We start from the raw sequence: 15,339 nt of genomic DNA, 5'->3' as shown, positions 1-15,339 counted from the left end.
CAACATACCTTGTTCCAATATAATCAATGTGCTTTTTTCTTGGGCTGTGATAGGAATGCAGTTTGTGTTTTATAGCAAAATCAATATAAGAATTAATGGGTGACGAACAAAGTAAATTGTAAAAAGCACATAGGGGTTGTGAGATCTCTTTTGCTGCATCGATTCCATTAGCATTAGGCTGCCCGGTTGTACACGGTTCCGTATTTGATGAGCGAGCAGCAGACTTCATATTCTGCTGAAGAGAAAATAGGCAAAGTCCAGTACTGAAATAACTATGCCAAAGTCACTGAGGTTAAAGCAGGAATGGACACGAGCCAAGGGGATGCTGGCACACAGTGCGCTTCAGAAGCAGCGGCCGTAAACATCAGATGGTCATGAACAAGGCCACTCTGACTTTAATTACAGGCTGTGATATTCGAGTGATGACATTGTTTGTAACATTGGGTTATCTGCTCATTAATTCGCTCAAAAAATAAAAATAACAAGAAGACAACACTACTCCTAGGCTTCCTTGCTAGTGGAGGAAAAGCAACATTTAAAAAGAAGAAAACAACAAAAAAAAGCCAACCACCTGCATGCAACCTAGATTTCTTGTTAAAGCCATAAACAAGGAGGAGCTGCAGCAAGAAACAAGCAATGTCATCCAGAAAACATTTTTCTTATCCAGGGCCTCTTCTCTTTCCTAAACTTGCCTCTTGCTCTGAACATAAGTACACGTGCCAGTGCCCAGAAAGGCACTCCTCTAAGTATTTCAGGAGCCCATTTCCCCTGTGTCCCACTGGAGCCAAAGCAGTGCTGCCCCATGCATTGGGAGTCCCAGCCCCCCTCAGCCCCTAGGACACCCCACAGGGCAGGGGGTGACACTGCAAAACACCGGCTGCCCTGCAGCCCTCACATGCTCAGAGTTACAGAAAACCAGCAGATTTGGACCAGGAATGGCTGCAGGCACCTTTCCAAGTGTCCAGCTAGCTCTGCTACATTTCTCTGTCACACACTGTCCAAGTTGCAGTGATGACCTTCCACCTTCTGACATCTATGATCATTCCAATTCTGAATAACAGATTAGATGCATCTGTCCATTTTGCAACATTACATCCCAAATAACCCAACAACAGAACTGCTCTCCAAATCAGGCTGTAGATGTCTCACACCGCCAACAGCAGAGCATTCCGGGGTGCAGTGACATCTGTTACTGTCCTCATCTATTCCCACTCCTTTGGGAAGACCTTTTTCATTTTCATAATCATCAACAGGTTTTAATGGATCCTATCAAACAGGCTCTGGTACAGCAGGCATAGCGCAGTGCTTCTGCAAGAATATTATCCTCCGAATGTTCAAAATTGTTTTTACATGGCACTTATTGTTCTCTCTTAGTTATTTGAAGTTGGGAAGTTTATCGCTCTTTGGGAGCGAAAGAAGTTAATTATATTCCATTTCAAAACAAATTGTTGATACAGGCTCCAAGTGTCAGTAATTAGATAATTTCACAGTGCACATTCCATTACCACTGTCATACTTAATGACTGTTTATTTGAAGAGTCCTTCTAGCACCGCAGCTACCCTGGCACTAAATACAATAATGGATGGCATGATCGGTGAGCTTCACCCATTGCTCTCATATTTACAGGAATGAGTTCTAGAGGAATTTCTACTCAAATGTGGAGCTTTAGATGGCAGGGATTAAAATGCTGGCCTTAATGAAATCAGTAATACAACACTCATTGACTTCCCAGGGTTTAAATGTAATCAGTTCCTTATAAGTAAAGATGATTAGTGACATAAACTACATATTAAATAAACCATTATCGCGAGCTCTAGCCTGACTTAGAGCACCAAGAGGACTTCCGCTGTAAAAAGACCCTGTTTACTCCTTCTTGGACTCTTTTACATGGCTAAAAATGTGCAAAGTGATAGGGCAGGGGATGAGAGAAGTGCCCCCATACTCCGCACCCAGCCCCAGTGCTGGGTAACACACAGCCCACCCCCCTGCCCACAGCCCCCCGCCTCCCCCAGGCCCAAAGGCACCTCGAATTTGGGGCCTCACGCAGTGACATCCAGCATGGTGTTAATGAAGCAAAGAACAAAAACCTCCCAGGCACATTCTGATTTCACAGAGGTACTGTTTTTTAAAACTTTCTCTTTTTTTTTTTTTTCTTTTACAGCAAGACATGCAGATCACATAATGCATTTTTAATGACTCTATTAAAATGCCGTATAGTTATCCATCTACATTGTTGTCAGAAGCGATTCTGATTTCTTTTTAAGTTGTTGACATTTGTGGATACACAGAGTTCTGCGTAAGCCGTGCACCACCCAACACAGTGACTGCCATTCTCTTGGCAGAGGAGTTCCAGATTCCAGTGCTATTCAGGAAGGCATGGCCTGCACCAATATGCAGTGAGCTCAAACGGCAGCTGGAGCACTCGAAGGAAAGTGCAAGCATCATGCTGGGGTAGATACTAAGAGCCACAGAATCATTTAGGTTGGAAAAGACCTCTCAGATCCCCGAGTCCAACCCCAACCCATCTCGCCATGCCCACTGACCTCAGGGATGGGGACTCCAGCACTTCCCTGTTCCGATGCCTGACTGCTCCGAGAATACTTTTCTCCTAATAGTTAGTCAGCATTCAGCACACCCAAATGAGCAGTGTTGTGTGAATACAACTTCCTGCTTAAAAAAAAAAAACAACGCTTTATTGGTGTATTGTATTTGAAACCTAGAAGGAGCTCTACAATGGACTTTGGTTTTGATTCACTTCCCATAAAGGTGAAGGACCGAAGGTCTTTATCTCGAATAGAACATCTGAAGGAACATGTTAATATTTCTAAGTAAAATGCCTTCAGAAAAAAACACCAAGAAAAATGGTTAAGGAAAGCACGTAGCTCTTCTACAAGCATTAGATGTTTTTGCCTAACGTGTCGAGAACTGCCCCCTCTAAATGAGGTACCAATGTGAGCCAGTGAGCGAATTCACTTATATTTCTGGTCAGTGCAAAACATCATGCCACACTGCAGTGGGACGGAGAACAGAGCCTCCACTCCTTAACACAAAATACAGAAAGGGACGTGCAGTAACAGCTATCTGAATATGCAGGATGTCATCCACAGCCTCCTTCTCCCTTGAGTAAAGGAGCTGTCAGATAATGGCCAAATAAATCCATCAGTGCTGTCGGCTGCGGCTGCTGCCCATTCTGTGCAGTGCAGCATAAGCTCTGCTCCGAGACTCATGGAGCGCCCCAGCGTTCAGATTGCTCTCCACGAGCCGTGCTGAGATCTGGCTATCATCTTTCACTTTTTAATTAAAATATATTTTTCGCTCTTGATCTACGGAAGGAAAAACAACATAAAAGTAATTGAGACTTCACGTTTCACATGTCAAATCGTGATAGCTTTTCCTTTTCGCTGGCATGCCAAATAAGTACTTATAGCAAGATTCACCATCAAAAGCAAGCACCCTCCTTTCCAAGGATGACGGAATCAGGCTTAGATAAAACAGGAACCAGCTCATGCTCAAAATGAATCCCGGTGCCAGGCTGCTGCATCTTTGCAAAGTCCTTCATCTCTCTAAAACCTGCCATACTTCATTACAGTGTGTAGTGAAACACACCAGCCTCTTCCAGGCATTTCACAAAAATCACCTCCTACAGCAGACAGTAGTCAGAAATTAATGCCTTTAGTACCCACGAGAAGGACTGAGTCATAGAACACAGGCTGTAATTTCAAGGGCTCATTCATCCCCAGTACCAAGCGTTTTGTTGCAGCCTTTTTGCAGACACCTTTTACTGACACATGCTTCTCCCCCACTAATATGCTGTTGCAAGGAGAAGCATAAAAAGCCAACAAGAAGATAAGACAGTGTTTTCTGCGTTTGGAGGGCGCAGTGGGTCGGAAAGGGCAAGAAGGAAGAAGATGCTGCCTCCAAGTGCTGCTGGAGGGGAGAGCTTCACGAGGCCAGAATTGAAGCCAGGCTTTGATCTCCCTTTTACACACACGCAAACAACATTCACAACAAAGCTGCAACCTCTGGTTGTTCCCACTGGGAATTCTGCAGGGAGGAGAGCAGAAACCTGCTCTGCCACGGAGCCCCTTCAGCTGCAGAGGTAATTTGGCAACGTGTGCTATGCAGCCATAGGACTGGATGGTGCAGAAGTAATGATCAGCATAGTAAAACTCAGAAGAAACCTGACAGCAGCATCAAGGAATGCAAAACGTGTTCATCACTTCAGCTTCATGGAGCACTTCCAAGTCTACACAACTAATTTTACGCTGACTTCCTGTAGGGTCTCGGAGATCAGAGCACAAACTCCCAGTGCCAACCCAACTTCCTTTCCATGACAGCTTCTCTATCAGCCTAGACAGAGCAGGTGGTGGAAAACACAGATTTTGACTTACATCAATTTATAAATCTTTGCAAAGCTTTTCAAAAGCAAAGAGCTGCTCTCAAGGGTGGTTAAGAAGCATCACCACAGCACCCAAGACTTTAAAAACCTTTTCAATTACTGCCATTTAACATCCTTATTATTTTCATCTGTTAGTTTCACCTCATTTTGGACCCACTCTTTCATTTCCACATTAGATCTGATTAGTTCAGTGCTACGATCTGGTCATGCCTCAGGTTTGTGGGTAGCTGGGATATCAGACCCAAAAGAAAAGTGATTAGAAGCCCCAACCCGGCGTGCTCTGTCTCACATCTACTGGAAGGTTGTTACAGCAAATGCAAAACCAATGTGGCCTGACACTGGGGAAAGTTAGAAGACTAAGAGACATAAAATGCATGAGTTATTTTTTATATTAGGTAGCAAACTGAGTTCTCCTTTAACCACTTAATTACCTTTGGCTGACAGGAAAAAACATTGCTGTGAAAATTAGTATTATCTTTATTATGGATGTGTCCCTGAAGATGCTGATGCACTGACTTATATATCCACGTACGAGGCCTGGAAGCAGTGAAATAATTCTACCTTGTGAGCAGCTGCAAAGGTTCTGTACCATCGCCAAGGATTTATTGTGTAGTTTAACGGTCATTACTTAGTATCATCTGCTCCTTTTATATATTCTCTATCACCATACCCATTTTCCTCTTTCAGCCTTATTATCTTATGTATATGAACAAAAATATAAAGGGGTGATGGGGAGTGGAAATCCAAACCAACCCTAACGGCCCATGATTCTGAGCTCAGGTACAACAGCCTCAGCCAAAGGCACCCAGGCCAACAGATGGAACAGCAACGTGGAGGACACAACACAGGACATCTCAGTTGGAAGGGGCTCATAAAGGTCATCCAGTCCAACTCCCAGCATCTCCCCAAAGGCTGTTTGCTCCAGCACTGAGATAAAGGAATGGTTGGGACCATCTCAGTAACATCTGCTGACCTGTAAGTTGAATAAATCACCAGTACTTACGAGGGGCAAAGAAGGTATTGCAGTGTTTGCACTTACATACATAGGATACCTCTTTCCAGTATCTCCTCCATCCAAACACATTGCTGGTGGATTTAAGATTCATTGCACCCCTTGACTCCAACCTTTACCTGGCATTTCTGTTGGTTTCAGACATATTAAGAGAAACTTTAAATATTCTACGTCTAGTAATTCTTCCAGTTAGTAATTTTTCTTTAATGCAGCCTATTTGTGTTTACCCACAGATCTTCAGAGTACGTATCAGGAATATTTGCTTTGGAAATGGTGACCTTTGCCAGCTTTTCTGTTCCAAGCAGGTGGCAGTGCACTGGCAAAAGCAAAAATAACGTGAATGCTTTTGACTTCACTGCAGAGGCAGAGGGGCTGTTCACCACCATGGGGTCCCAGTAGCACCTGGGTAATGGAGCAGGGAGTGCACTGTGTGTCTGTTGGGGCTCAGTTGGCATTTTGTTTTTGTCTTTCAGGCTCCAAAATTCACCTGCTCTATAATTCATAGAATTCAACAGGAGTGCTGCAGACAGATGTCTGAAATCTCAATACGCAAAAACACTGAAACAAAGGAACCAATAAGCAGCCCCTCTGCCTTGCCTTGCCCCAAGAGCGCAGCTCAAAGGCTTCTGCCTGCTACTCAGTGGGATCCACTCCCACCCTGCACTCACGTTTCAGCTCTTAGGTTGTCTTCAGCTTAACCCACTTAGTTTCCTTCTAAAAATAAAACCTTAAATTGAGGTCTCACTCTAAGAGAAGCTTGTATTTGGTTATAATCATACCAATGTTAAAGCCTGCTTTTGGAGAGGCGAGCTCCCCAGCACAGGGGCACACAGCCTGATTTACGCTGCACCAACCAACAGTGACTCCAAAGTGAGACAATTGTAGAATCATTCAGGTTGGAAAAGACCCCTCAGGTCTCTGAGTCCAACCCCAACCCACCCCTCCATACCTCTGACTGTGTCCCCCAGTGCCACATCTCCACAGTCTGGAACACCTCAGGGATGGTGACTCCTCCACTCCCTGGGCAGCTGTGCCTGTGCCTGACTGCCTGTCCCCAGAGAAGAGACATCCAACCCAAACCTGCCCTGGATGTTTGTATCTACACCCATGGGCCAGCGGTCCCCTTGGCTTTGCTCTCCAAAATCTCTGAGAGCAATCATGGCTGGAGCTCAGCGAGTTCTCACACCATGACCTGGGTCATTCTTGAGCTTATTGTGATAGAACTGGAATAAAAAGGGGGAAAAAATAGAGACTAACATAAAATTGAAGCATAACTATATGGTATGTGAAGACTATCACAGCGCAGTGCCCAGCCCTGCTCTGGGTGCTATCAGCACTTGGGACACAACAATCATGGACTCATTTGTGGCGTGACAGCTAACAGCTCTGCTGACAAACATAAATCCATTGCACCACTATTTTGTGTTATTAATTAGGAGAGAGGAGAACTGCATTTGGAACACGTACAGGTGGCTCATCTGCTGCCTAACGTGAAAGGTTTTATTTGGCTTGAAAAATCATCTATTTAAATTGTGCATCAAGGCCATAACACATGGGTGGCTTCATTCACCATGGCACTTTGATGGTGGCTGCACAAGTCGTGAGCGTATGTGCAGTATCATTATTTCCCACACATCAACCAGAGCAGCAAATAAACTTTTGATTCATAATAGGAACACAATGGAAACAAGCTGAAAGCCTGCCCTGAGCAGCTCTAATTAAAGGTATTAAGAGTTAAGGGACAAGCTTGCAGGAGAGCAGTGTAAATCTACTCAGTCTCTACAGAAGTATTTATCACTATTCCCCAGCATTGCTACACGAGTGTGTGCGTTTGATCAATATTCAGCATCGCCTCCGCTCTACCCAAAGTCTGTGCAATATGCTAAATTAGCTTTTTTCTATTACCGTATCAAAGGTATGTTTGAAATTGAACATCACTGTAATTTAGCTGAAATTACTGGCAGACCAGGTCTGTCTTGATCAGTTTGCAAAACCCTCCACATTAATCACATTAAAGACGTTGCAGATGAACAAATCAGCAGCGTGGGCAGAAAACTGCTGCCTTGGAGAGATGCTCACATGCTGCTGACACCAGAGGCACTGAGATGCCTGCCTGCAGATGGCTCAAGGCACATGGTGGGGTGGGATAGCTCAGACCCCATGCAATGGGACCCCCCAACAACATGGGTGCAGGTGGTGGAAAGCCAATAGCAGAAGCTTGCATGCAGCCAGCCAAACTCAAGCAGTGCTCAACCACCCACAACAGATGAGGGTTCCCATTCCTGCTCCTTGCTAAGAACAGGAGCCCACGTTTGCCTTCTCCAGCACCTCCACCCCTCTGCTCACAGCCCCTCTTGGACAGACTCAGACATTTCTGGTTCAATCCCAAGTTCTCTTTTCCTTCTGGTGACTTTCATTTTGCTCAGAATCTTTCCTTCTGATTTTAACAATCTTAAAATTACGTCCTTAAAATAAACCTCACAATCAGCAATATATAAATTATAATTTCCTTCTCCACATGCTTCAACTATTATCTTAATCAAGCAATCATATCACTTCCCATATAGCCCCTCATTATCCGAGTCGTGCCCTGTTTGTATTATATCACTCTTATCTGATGGCACACCAAACCATCCAGCAAATCCTCAGCACTAAAGCAATCCTAAATCCTTAAACATCTACCAGTTCTTTGATGCTGGAAGACTGGCTCCTGTGCTGGCAATGCCCACGGGATGATCTCCAGTCAGTGAGATGGCTTTTCTAGATGTCCACCATGTTATATAACTTTTTCAAGCTATTTTAACTGTAGTTAGGATAAGCCCAGTAGCCATCATATATTTAGGTAAGTTGTCCCTTTCTCCCACATGAAGTTGCAAAGGGAGAGCACCATGCCAGGTGAGCTACACCTCTCCCCTCAATAGGTAACCAGGATACCTGGTGACTCAAATCCACCTGGAAGTGTGCTCTAAAGGGTTTCTCTCCCATTTGCAGCAGGGAGAGGGGCAGCCAGCCCCATCCTTGCAGCCATTCCATCCCACTGCCCAACACGAGCTCCTCTGATACATGCTGTGGTGACAGTTTGGTGTTGCAAGTGCCCTAAGCTGATCCTTTGCACAAGAGCAAACTCCACCTGAGCTGCAGGAGGTGATCCTAAGTCTGCCTTTGCTCTCCTTAATTCTACATTTGCACTCCATTGGGTGGAAAAAACTTTGCAGAGCACTGGTTATTGCTGCCTGCACTGCTTCACGGTGTTTGTCTGTGCGACAGGTTAAGAATTAATTAATCTTCCAATAAGAATGTCTACTCATACATAATGCCTGTATTAGCCCGTTCACAGTTTGTTATTGCTGGAGTTTACTGCAGAGCTGTTCTTAAAGGCCTTCAAAGAGAATGAAGGCAAAGAATTCTCCCTGTTACACCGTTAAAATAAAGACCCAAATACCGGAGTCGCTAAAGGAAATATTTTCAATTGACTCTGAGTCGTGTGCAGTCATGTGCTACTCTCTGGTCCCTGCCCCTTGCCTGGGGCTGGCTCTCCCTTGGTGCTCAAGGCAGTGCCTGGATAAGCACACACTGCTGTGCTTCTGCTGAACCGGCATCCTTCCTGCCCTAGGACACCCATCCCGGAGCAAAGAGAAGTTTGCAGGAACGTGCAGCGTAGTCACAGGGAGTTGAGAGCATGAGGGATGTAGAAAGGATGAAAAAAAATGAGCAGTTTTCCACTCATTTGGGATTTCAGGAGCACTCTCCCTTAGGTTTCTCACTGCACGATCCTATTCAGTGCTTTGAGATTCCTCCTTGTTCCGTGCCTTCGAGAAGCAGTGCTGCACATCAGTGCTGGCTCCAGGGCCATGGAAGGAGGGCTCAGGAGAGGTGGTCTTCACTTTCATGGCTTGCTTTGGCCACAGGCATTGCCCTCATGCTGGAGGAGACCTCAGTACTGATTCATTCCTATTGGGCTCATCCTCTCCCAGCAGAAACCAAGATGACAGTGCAACCTGAAGCAGCTGTATGAGAAGTGGTTTTCATATGAGTATCCTCAGTGGTGACACTCTGCAGATGTAAATCCTTTTTGATCTGCACTCGTGGAAGGAGCACCCTTGTGCTGACAGTCATGTGAAGGGATGTCATTACAAGCTAGCAACAGATTGTAGCAGAAAAGCCACAAAGCTTTTGTCTTCATCACAGCAGGATGACAGTAAACAGCTCTAAATAATGTATAGGAAATCCAATTTTGGTAGGTGGAGAATAGGAATTACAATAGCAGTCTTTGCTTAAATCTCTGGTAAATGTTTGTTCAAGGACCACAGTTGAAGGTGCAGAGATTTAACTGAGCAGTATTAACAAATGGACTGTGATTCATAATGAACAAGACAAAGCACAGCAAGAAGTGTAAAACCTCGGGCTTTCTGGGGCTGACATGTGGAGCCAATCAGGGATTCATGTCAAATACTGAGAGGCAGAAGGAGATCTCTCATACTGCCTGCAATGGGCCTCATATATTCAAGAGAAGAACCCAGGATCCACCGCCATATGAAAGCAGGTACTGGGCTCAATGAGAGCTGCAGAGCGGCCACTTTGGTGCTTTTTAACATCTTTGCCTCTGCACAGACACTGCTGCCCATTAAAGATGCTGAGCAGCACCTTAATATCACTGATCTATAGGAGCAGTTTAAAATTAAATTGGTACAAATGCAGGAGCAGCTTATTTTCAAATATTGCTTAGGCAGCAAGAAGAATAAAATGGTATTTTTCAGTCTGGTTGTCCGATTTCTTTTTACAAAATGCAACAAAGGACATGAAATGTCTGCGAAAGGAGACAGCCCATAGGTGGGATTACACTGATTCCTGAAGCAAACACAGAATGGCAACTGTTAGCCTCATGTCTGTGGGCTACCCAGGGATTCAATAACCTGGAAAATGATGGACTTTTTCTTCCAGATGCATTACCACAGACGACACACAGCAGATATGCACTCACATCAATCACAGCAGTGATTTCTCTATCATATCTCTGTGCAGGGTTCTATTGGCTCAGCAAGGGACATATCTAGGGTCAGGTGTTACCTTGCCTGGAGCTCCATGTGCCTAAGTGGAACAGAATGGCCCCAGGCCGTGGGGAATCTCAGCTTCAAATGGAAATAAAAGCCAACCCCACGTTTAACCCAGGCAGCAGAGCCCATTACACCTCTGTAAAAGGAGAAATGCACAAGAGAGAAACTCAGCCACAGCCATCCTGCAGACAACGGAGCATATTAGGGCTGGGAAATAGTTGCTGACCTCATCCTCCATTTCTTCACCCACATTCAGTATCACCTCCCCTTACATACCACTTCAGGCTGCCAGCCCACAGTTCTCCCCCTCTTCCTGCAGTGCTGGAGACAGAGGCACCCCAAAGCAAAATGTCTGCAGCTGTGTTAGCCAGCCCCACAGCACCCAGCCAGACTATTGCAACTCTCACTGATATTTATTAACTGAAACGCAGAGATCCCTGGATGAAAACTGTAGTGGAGGTGTAGAGTGCCACGTTTCATTAACTTCTTATTATCTTATAAGGGCTTCACTGGAGCCTAGAGGACTGCGTGGATAGTACATGAATCTGGAGAGCTCACTGTCAGCCTCACCTTGTGCTCAAAAATGTGGTGGTGGGAATCTCAGCAGAGGATGGACAGCGTGAAGGGGAGCAGAGCTCAGCGGTGTGAGGGCACTGGTGCTGCAATGTGATGAAGTCACCTTTAATTATGAGGAAAGCCAAAGGCGAAACAAGATGTGCTGCCCTGGGCTGGAGAAGGTGCAGGAAAGCGATGGGCTCTGCAGGTAGAGCTGGAGCAGTCATTCATGAGATGGGAGGTGGCAGTGGATGCTGCTTTTTTAGGATGCTGCACAATGGCTGCTTGGCTGTCTGCAGCACCCTCAATCACTCCAGCCAACAATATCTAGGCAAGAATGATGGAAGTGCGTGAAAAGCAATTGATTCTGGCTTCAGCCATTTTTGACATTTGCCAGGAGAGATTTGGGTTGGATGTCAGGGACAATTCCTTCTCCAAAGGGGCAGTCAGGCACCAGCACAGGCTGCCCAGGAAGGTGTTCAAAACCATGGAGTTGTGGCACTTAGGGACACGGTCAGCAGGCATGGTGGGGTGAAGGTTGGACAGCCATCCTTAGGTGTCCTTCCCACCTGCACCATAACCCCCTCATGCCTCTGGCACCCACAGGATGAACGTGGTGCTGTCCTCCTTCCCTGCCAACTTCTGACATAACTTTGCAGCAAGCAACCCACGGCACACTTTGCACCATTTACCTCCCCCGAAACAGAAAGACTGTGCAAAGCACTTTTCTCCTTCCAAACATATCATGGAGATGCAGTAAGCATCTTTGCTTCCTAATTGAAATCATACATCACCTTCTTAAGCGATACTAAATCAGAGGCAAACAGCACTGGCAATTCAGGCACTAATAAACAGTTTTGCTCTGGAGACAGCACAGCTGCCCACACACACCAAGCCCTGCTCCTGCCCCACAGCCTTGGTGTGCATCAGTCCCTCCATTCCCAGTTGCCAGCCCACAAGCACAGCCACTCTAAGACAACTTCAGCTTCCAGAAGCCAATCAACATATTCTTATAACCAAGACATTTCCAGGCTGGTGATCTGACCCACTGTTCTCAGGAGCCAGAACTGACTTTATGTCATTGTTTGAGGGTGAGAGAGAGAACTTACAATGGGTTTTCAACTCCACTTGTAGCAAAAATACTGAGAATCAGAAATAAGCTCTAACATTCCTTTTACTCTCCTCTTTTCATGTCACTCCTGGATCTCTCCCTGTCCTCTCTCTGCTGCTTTCAGCAGATCCAACTTCCTGCTCCAACAGATGTCAGCATGAAGAAAATACCACCTCAGTCCCAGGGCAGCCTCCCACACTGCTTTCTCCATTACTTCAACCCACCCCACTCCAGCAAATAAGAGAGTCCTGAACACGGTTATGACAACAGCTGAACTAACACGCTGCAAGGAACAAATGCAACAAATTTACCTCCTCAGAGGGGTCTGATCCTCCACCCAGACCTCAGTGATGCTGCTGGTGGGAAACAAGGGTTAATGCCACCCAGCTCCCCTCCATCTCCCCATTTGGGTCTGCTCATAGCAATGCCTCTTTGGTTTACCTGTCCTCTGCATAATAACAGTGGTAATTAAGAATAAGCTCTGCCAGTTAGCAATTAACAATATTGAGTGGTTGTATAGGCTGACACACCATGTTCTCACTGCAGCACGGCGCACTGGGCTGCACACAGCCAGCAGCAAGGTGGTTCCTCCCTTGCTTTGGTTTTCATTTTCCATTCAGCTATTAGAAGAAACCCATTCATCAAAGCTATAGGCTTTCCCTCTGAAAACCTTCAGCGTTTAAAAGCTTTTGACTGAAATATAACATATTAATGGAAGTCGTGATTGCACAGCCCTCTGCTGACCTTCCATAGGCTGAAATTGCTTATTTTGCTAAATTTATTTGCCATCCATTTATCAATCTAAATCTAAGGTGGTTTTAAAGGTCATAAAGCAAACAGCCACTGAAATATGATTAAAGAATATGGAAATAAATTACAAACTCATAATGTTATCCCTTCCTGTGACTTAGTGGCAGAAGCCAGGATGAAGTATGGGAACTTGTTTAACATCTTATGTATTTGGGGATCCATCCGCCTCCAGAGGGCTGCTTGAGCTCCATCTATGCAGCGTGCTGCTCTGTGTGCTGAAAGGAGCACCACGAGAGCCCAGCTTGGGCTCAGGAGCACGCTGAGAGAAGCCTTTAACTTTCCTTAGAGGGTAAACTCTGTGGTGACTGGGCTGCATTTATTAACAGGGGGGTGTGAAATGACGCTGGGAAGTTACTTCCCATTGAATAAGCAGCACACTCATTGCCATGTTTGGATCCCAGACTGCTCCAAAGCAGTTAATGGAGCATCACAACAACGCGACACCGCGTGGCTCGCACCAGGAGCACAGAAGGTTGTAGGAAAACAAAGCAAATCTTCATATTCCTCCATCTGGAGGAAACAAGTAAAGGTGAATCCTAAAGTGAAGCTTCAAGGAGTGCAGAAGGTGTTTGGTTATGGCAACATTATGTGCATCAAAACAACGGGCAAAGATTGTTGACTGCAAAAACAAGCAGCCTGCTGGAGTCAGGCATTAATCCCTACATGTCATTGAAATGGTTTTGACTTTATTACAAGAAGCTTCAGTGCAATGACTGTGCAGCCACTGGTGAATTTTAATTCTTGATGAGCCGGTAATTGCTGCGCCCAGCAGACGCTCATAAGCACACATGCAACGTCTGCTTCCCTGCAAAAATCCAACACCGGCTCCAGGAGCACGGTGCCATTTCTGCTCCATATCCATCAATTTCCCAGGGAACGTTTCTCCATGCAGCAGAAAAGCACACAGTATTTTTTACAGGCAGATCTATGGAGAGCTCCAAATATTCTGCCACGAACAGCACGGGCAGTGCCAGCAAATGGAACAAAACACACAGAGCAGTTCCTGAGCTCTGATCACTTCCCGCTGTTGGTTTTGGTGCCTTTTCTCTCTACTCTAAATTGTTTAATGAATTATTGATAAAAGAGGGAGATGTGCATAATAGACACTGTTCCGTAAAGATCTTTTTATTAAAGACAACAGGATGAAGATAAAAACAAGGAAGGCAGTAAGAAGACAAGATGAAAGTAACAGCAAACCCGAGGGACGAGCAGGAGGGCAACTACCAGCTATCACAGCCTCTACAATGGTGCTGCACAAACTGGTGGCTGTGAAAAATACTTCTGTGCCCCAAAGCACTGTGCTGCAGGCTGGAATGTAGCCTTGCAGGTGGGATCACAGAATGGTTGAGTTGGAAGGGACCTCAAGGATCACCCAGTTCCAACCCCCCCACCGCAGGGAAGGGCTGCCAACCACTGCATCAGGCACCAGATCAGGTTGCCCAGGGCCACATCCAACCTGGCCACAAACACAAAACCAAGAACATTATAAATGTGCATTCAAGCACCTCTTTAAGATTGATTTACCCCTAGATTCACTGCAAAGCAAAGAATCCAAAGGCTGTCTTCCAAAGCCTGAGCTTTGGGGAAGCTTTCTGCTCCCCTGTGCACCCTACAAGCTGATCCCTGCCTTGCTGCCTTCCTGGTGCTCAGCCAGAAGCTGAGGACACACTTGAGCCCTTCCTAAAGCTCTAAAAAGGATTTTCTCTGCTGTCTGGGTCTCGTTGCTAAATTCGTTGGGATTTCTCCATTTCAAAGACTCTATCATTAGAAAAGAGTGATAAACCTTGTCAGTGGGTTCAAAGTTGCCAGAAGAAGGGATACATCCTCATGCAAACATGTATGCTGCAAGATAACACGAGTGTCATTTCTCTAGGAAATAAGGCTAAGCAATATAAATCGTTCCAAGCTGTGACCTGTATTACTTATGTCAACTCTCAGCCAGCTTTTAATACTGCACTCTGCAAATCCAAACTGTTCTGGGCTTAAAAAAATGGAAAGGGACCAGATGTTGGGTAATTGATTTTACTGACAGAGATCCAGAGGAACGTTCCAGCAGATCAGACCCAACATTTATAAGACATTTCAGCAATTTCTCCAAGTCCAATTAGCAATTGATGTGTAATGCATCAAAAAAGCCTGCAGTTAAGGAGAGTTTTCCTATTAGCGCTCTTATTACCTGCAGAGATTGACGTGTTTTCAGTTTAAAACGAATTCTGAAAAAATGTATTTAAAATAAGGGTCAAGAGAATGACTGAATAGGCATAAACAGCATTTTATGGCTACGTGTAATAGAGCTGTAGCAATAAAAAACTGCGAGTTAGGAAGAATGCACAGTCGTTCTCAATTACTGGATCACAAAATTACATCTTGATTGACTCCTTCTCTTAACGCGCGCAC

This window comes from Lagopus muta, chromosome 14, assembly GCF_023343835.1.
Source record: "Lagopus muta isolate bLagMut1 chromosome 14, bLagMut1 primary, whole genome shotgun sequence".
NCBI classification, from domain to species: Eukaryota; Metazoa; Chordata; class Aves; order Galliformes; family Phasianidae; genus Lagopus; species Lagopus muta.
This window is presented reverse-complemented; position numbering follows the sequence as displayed.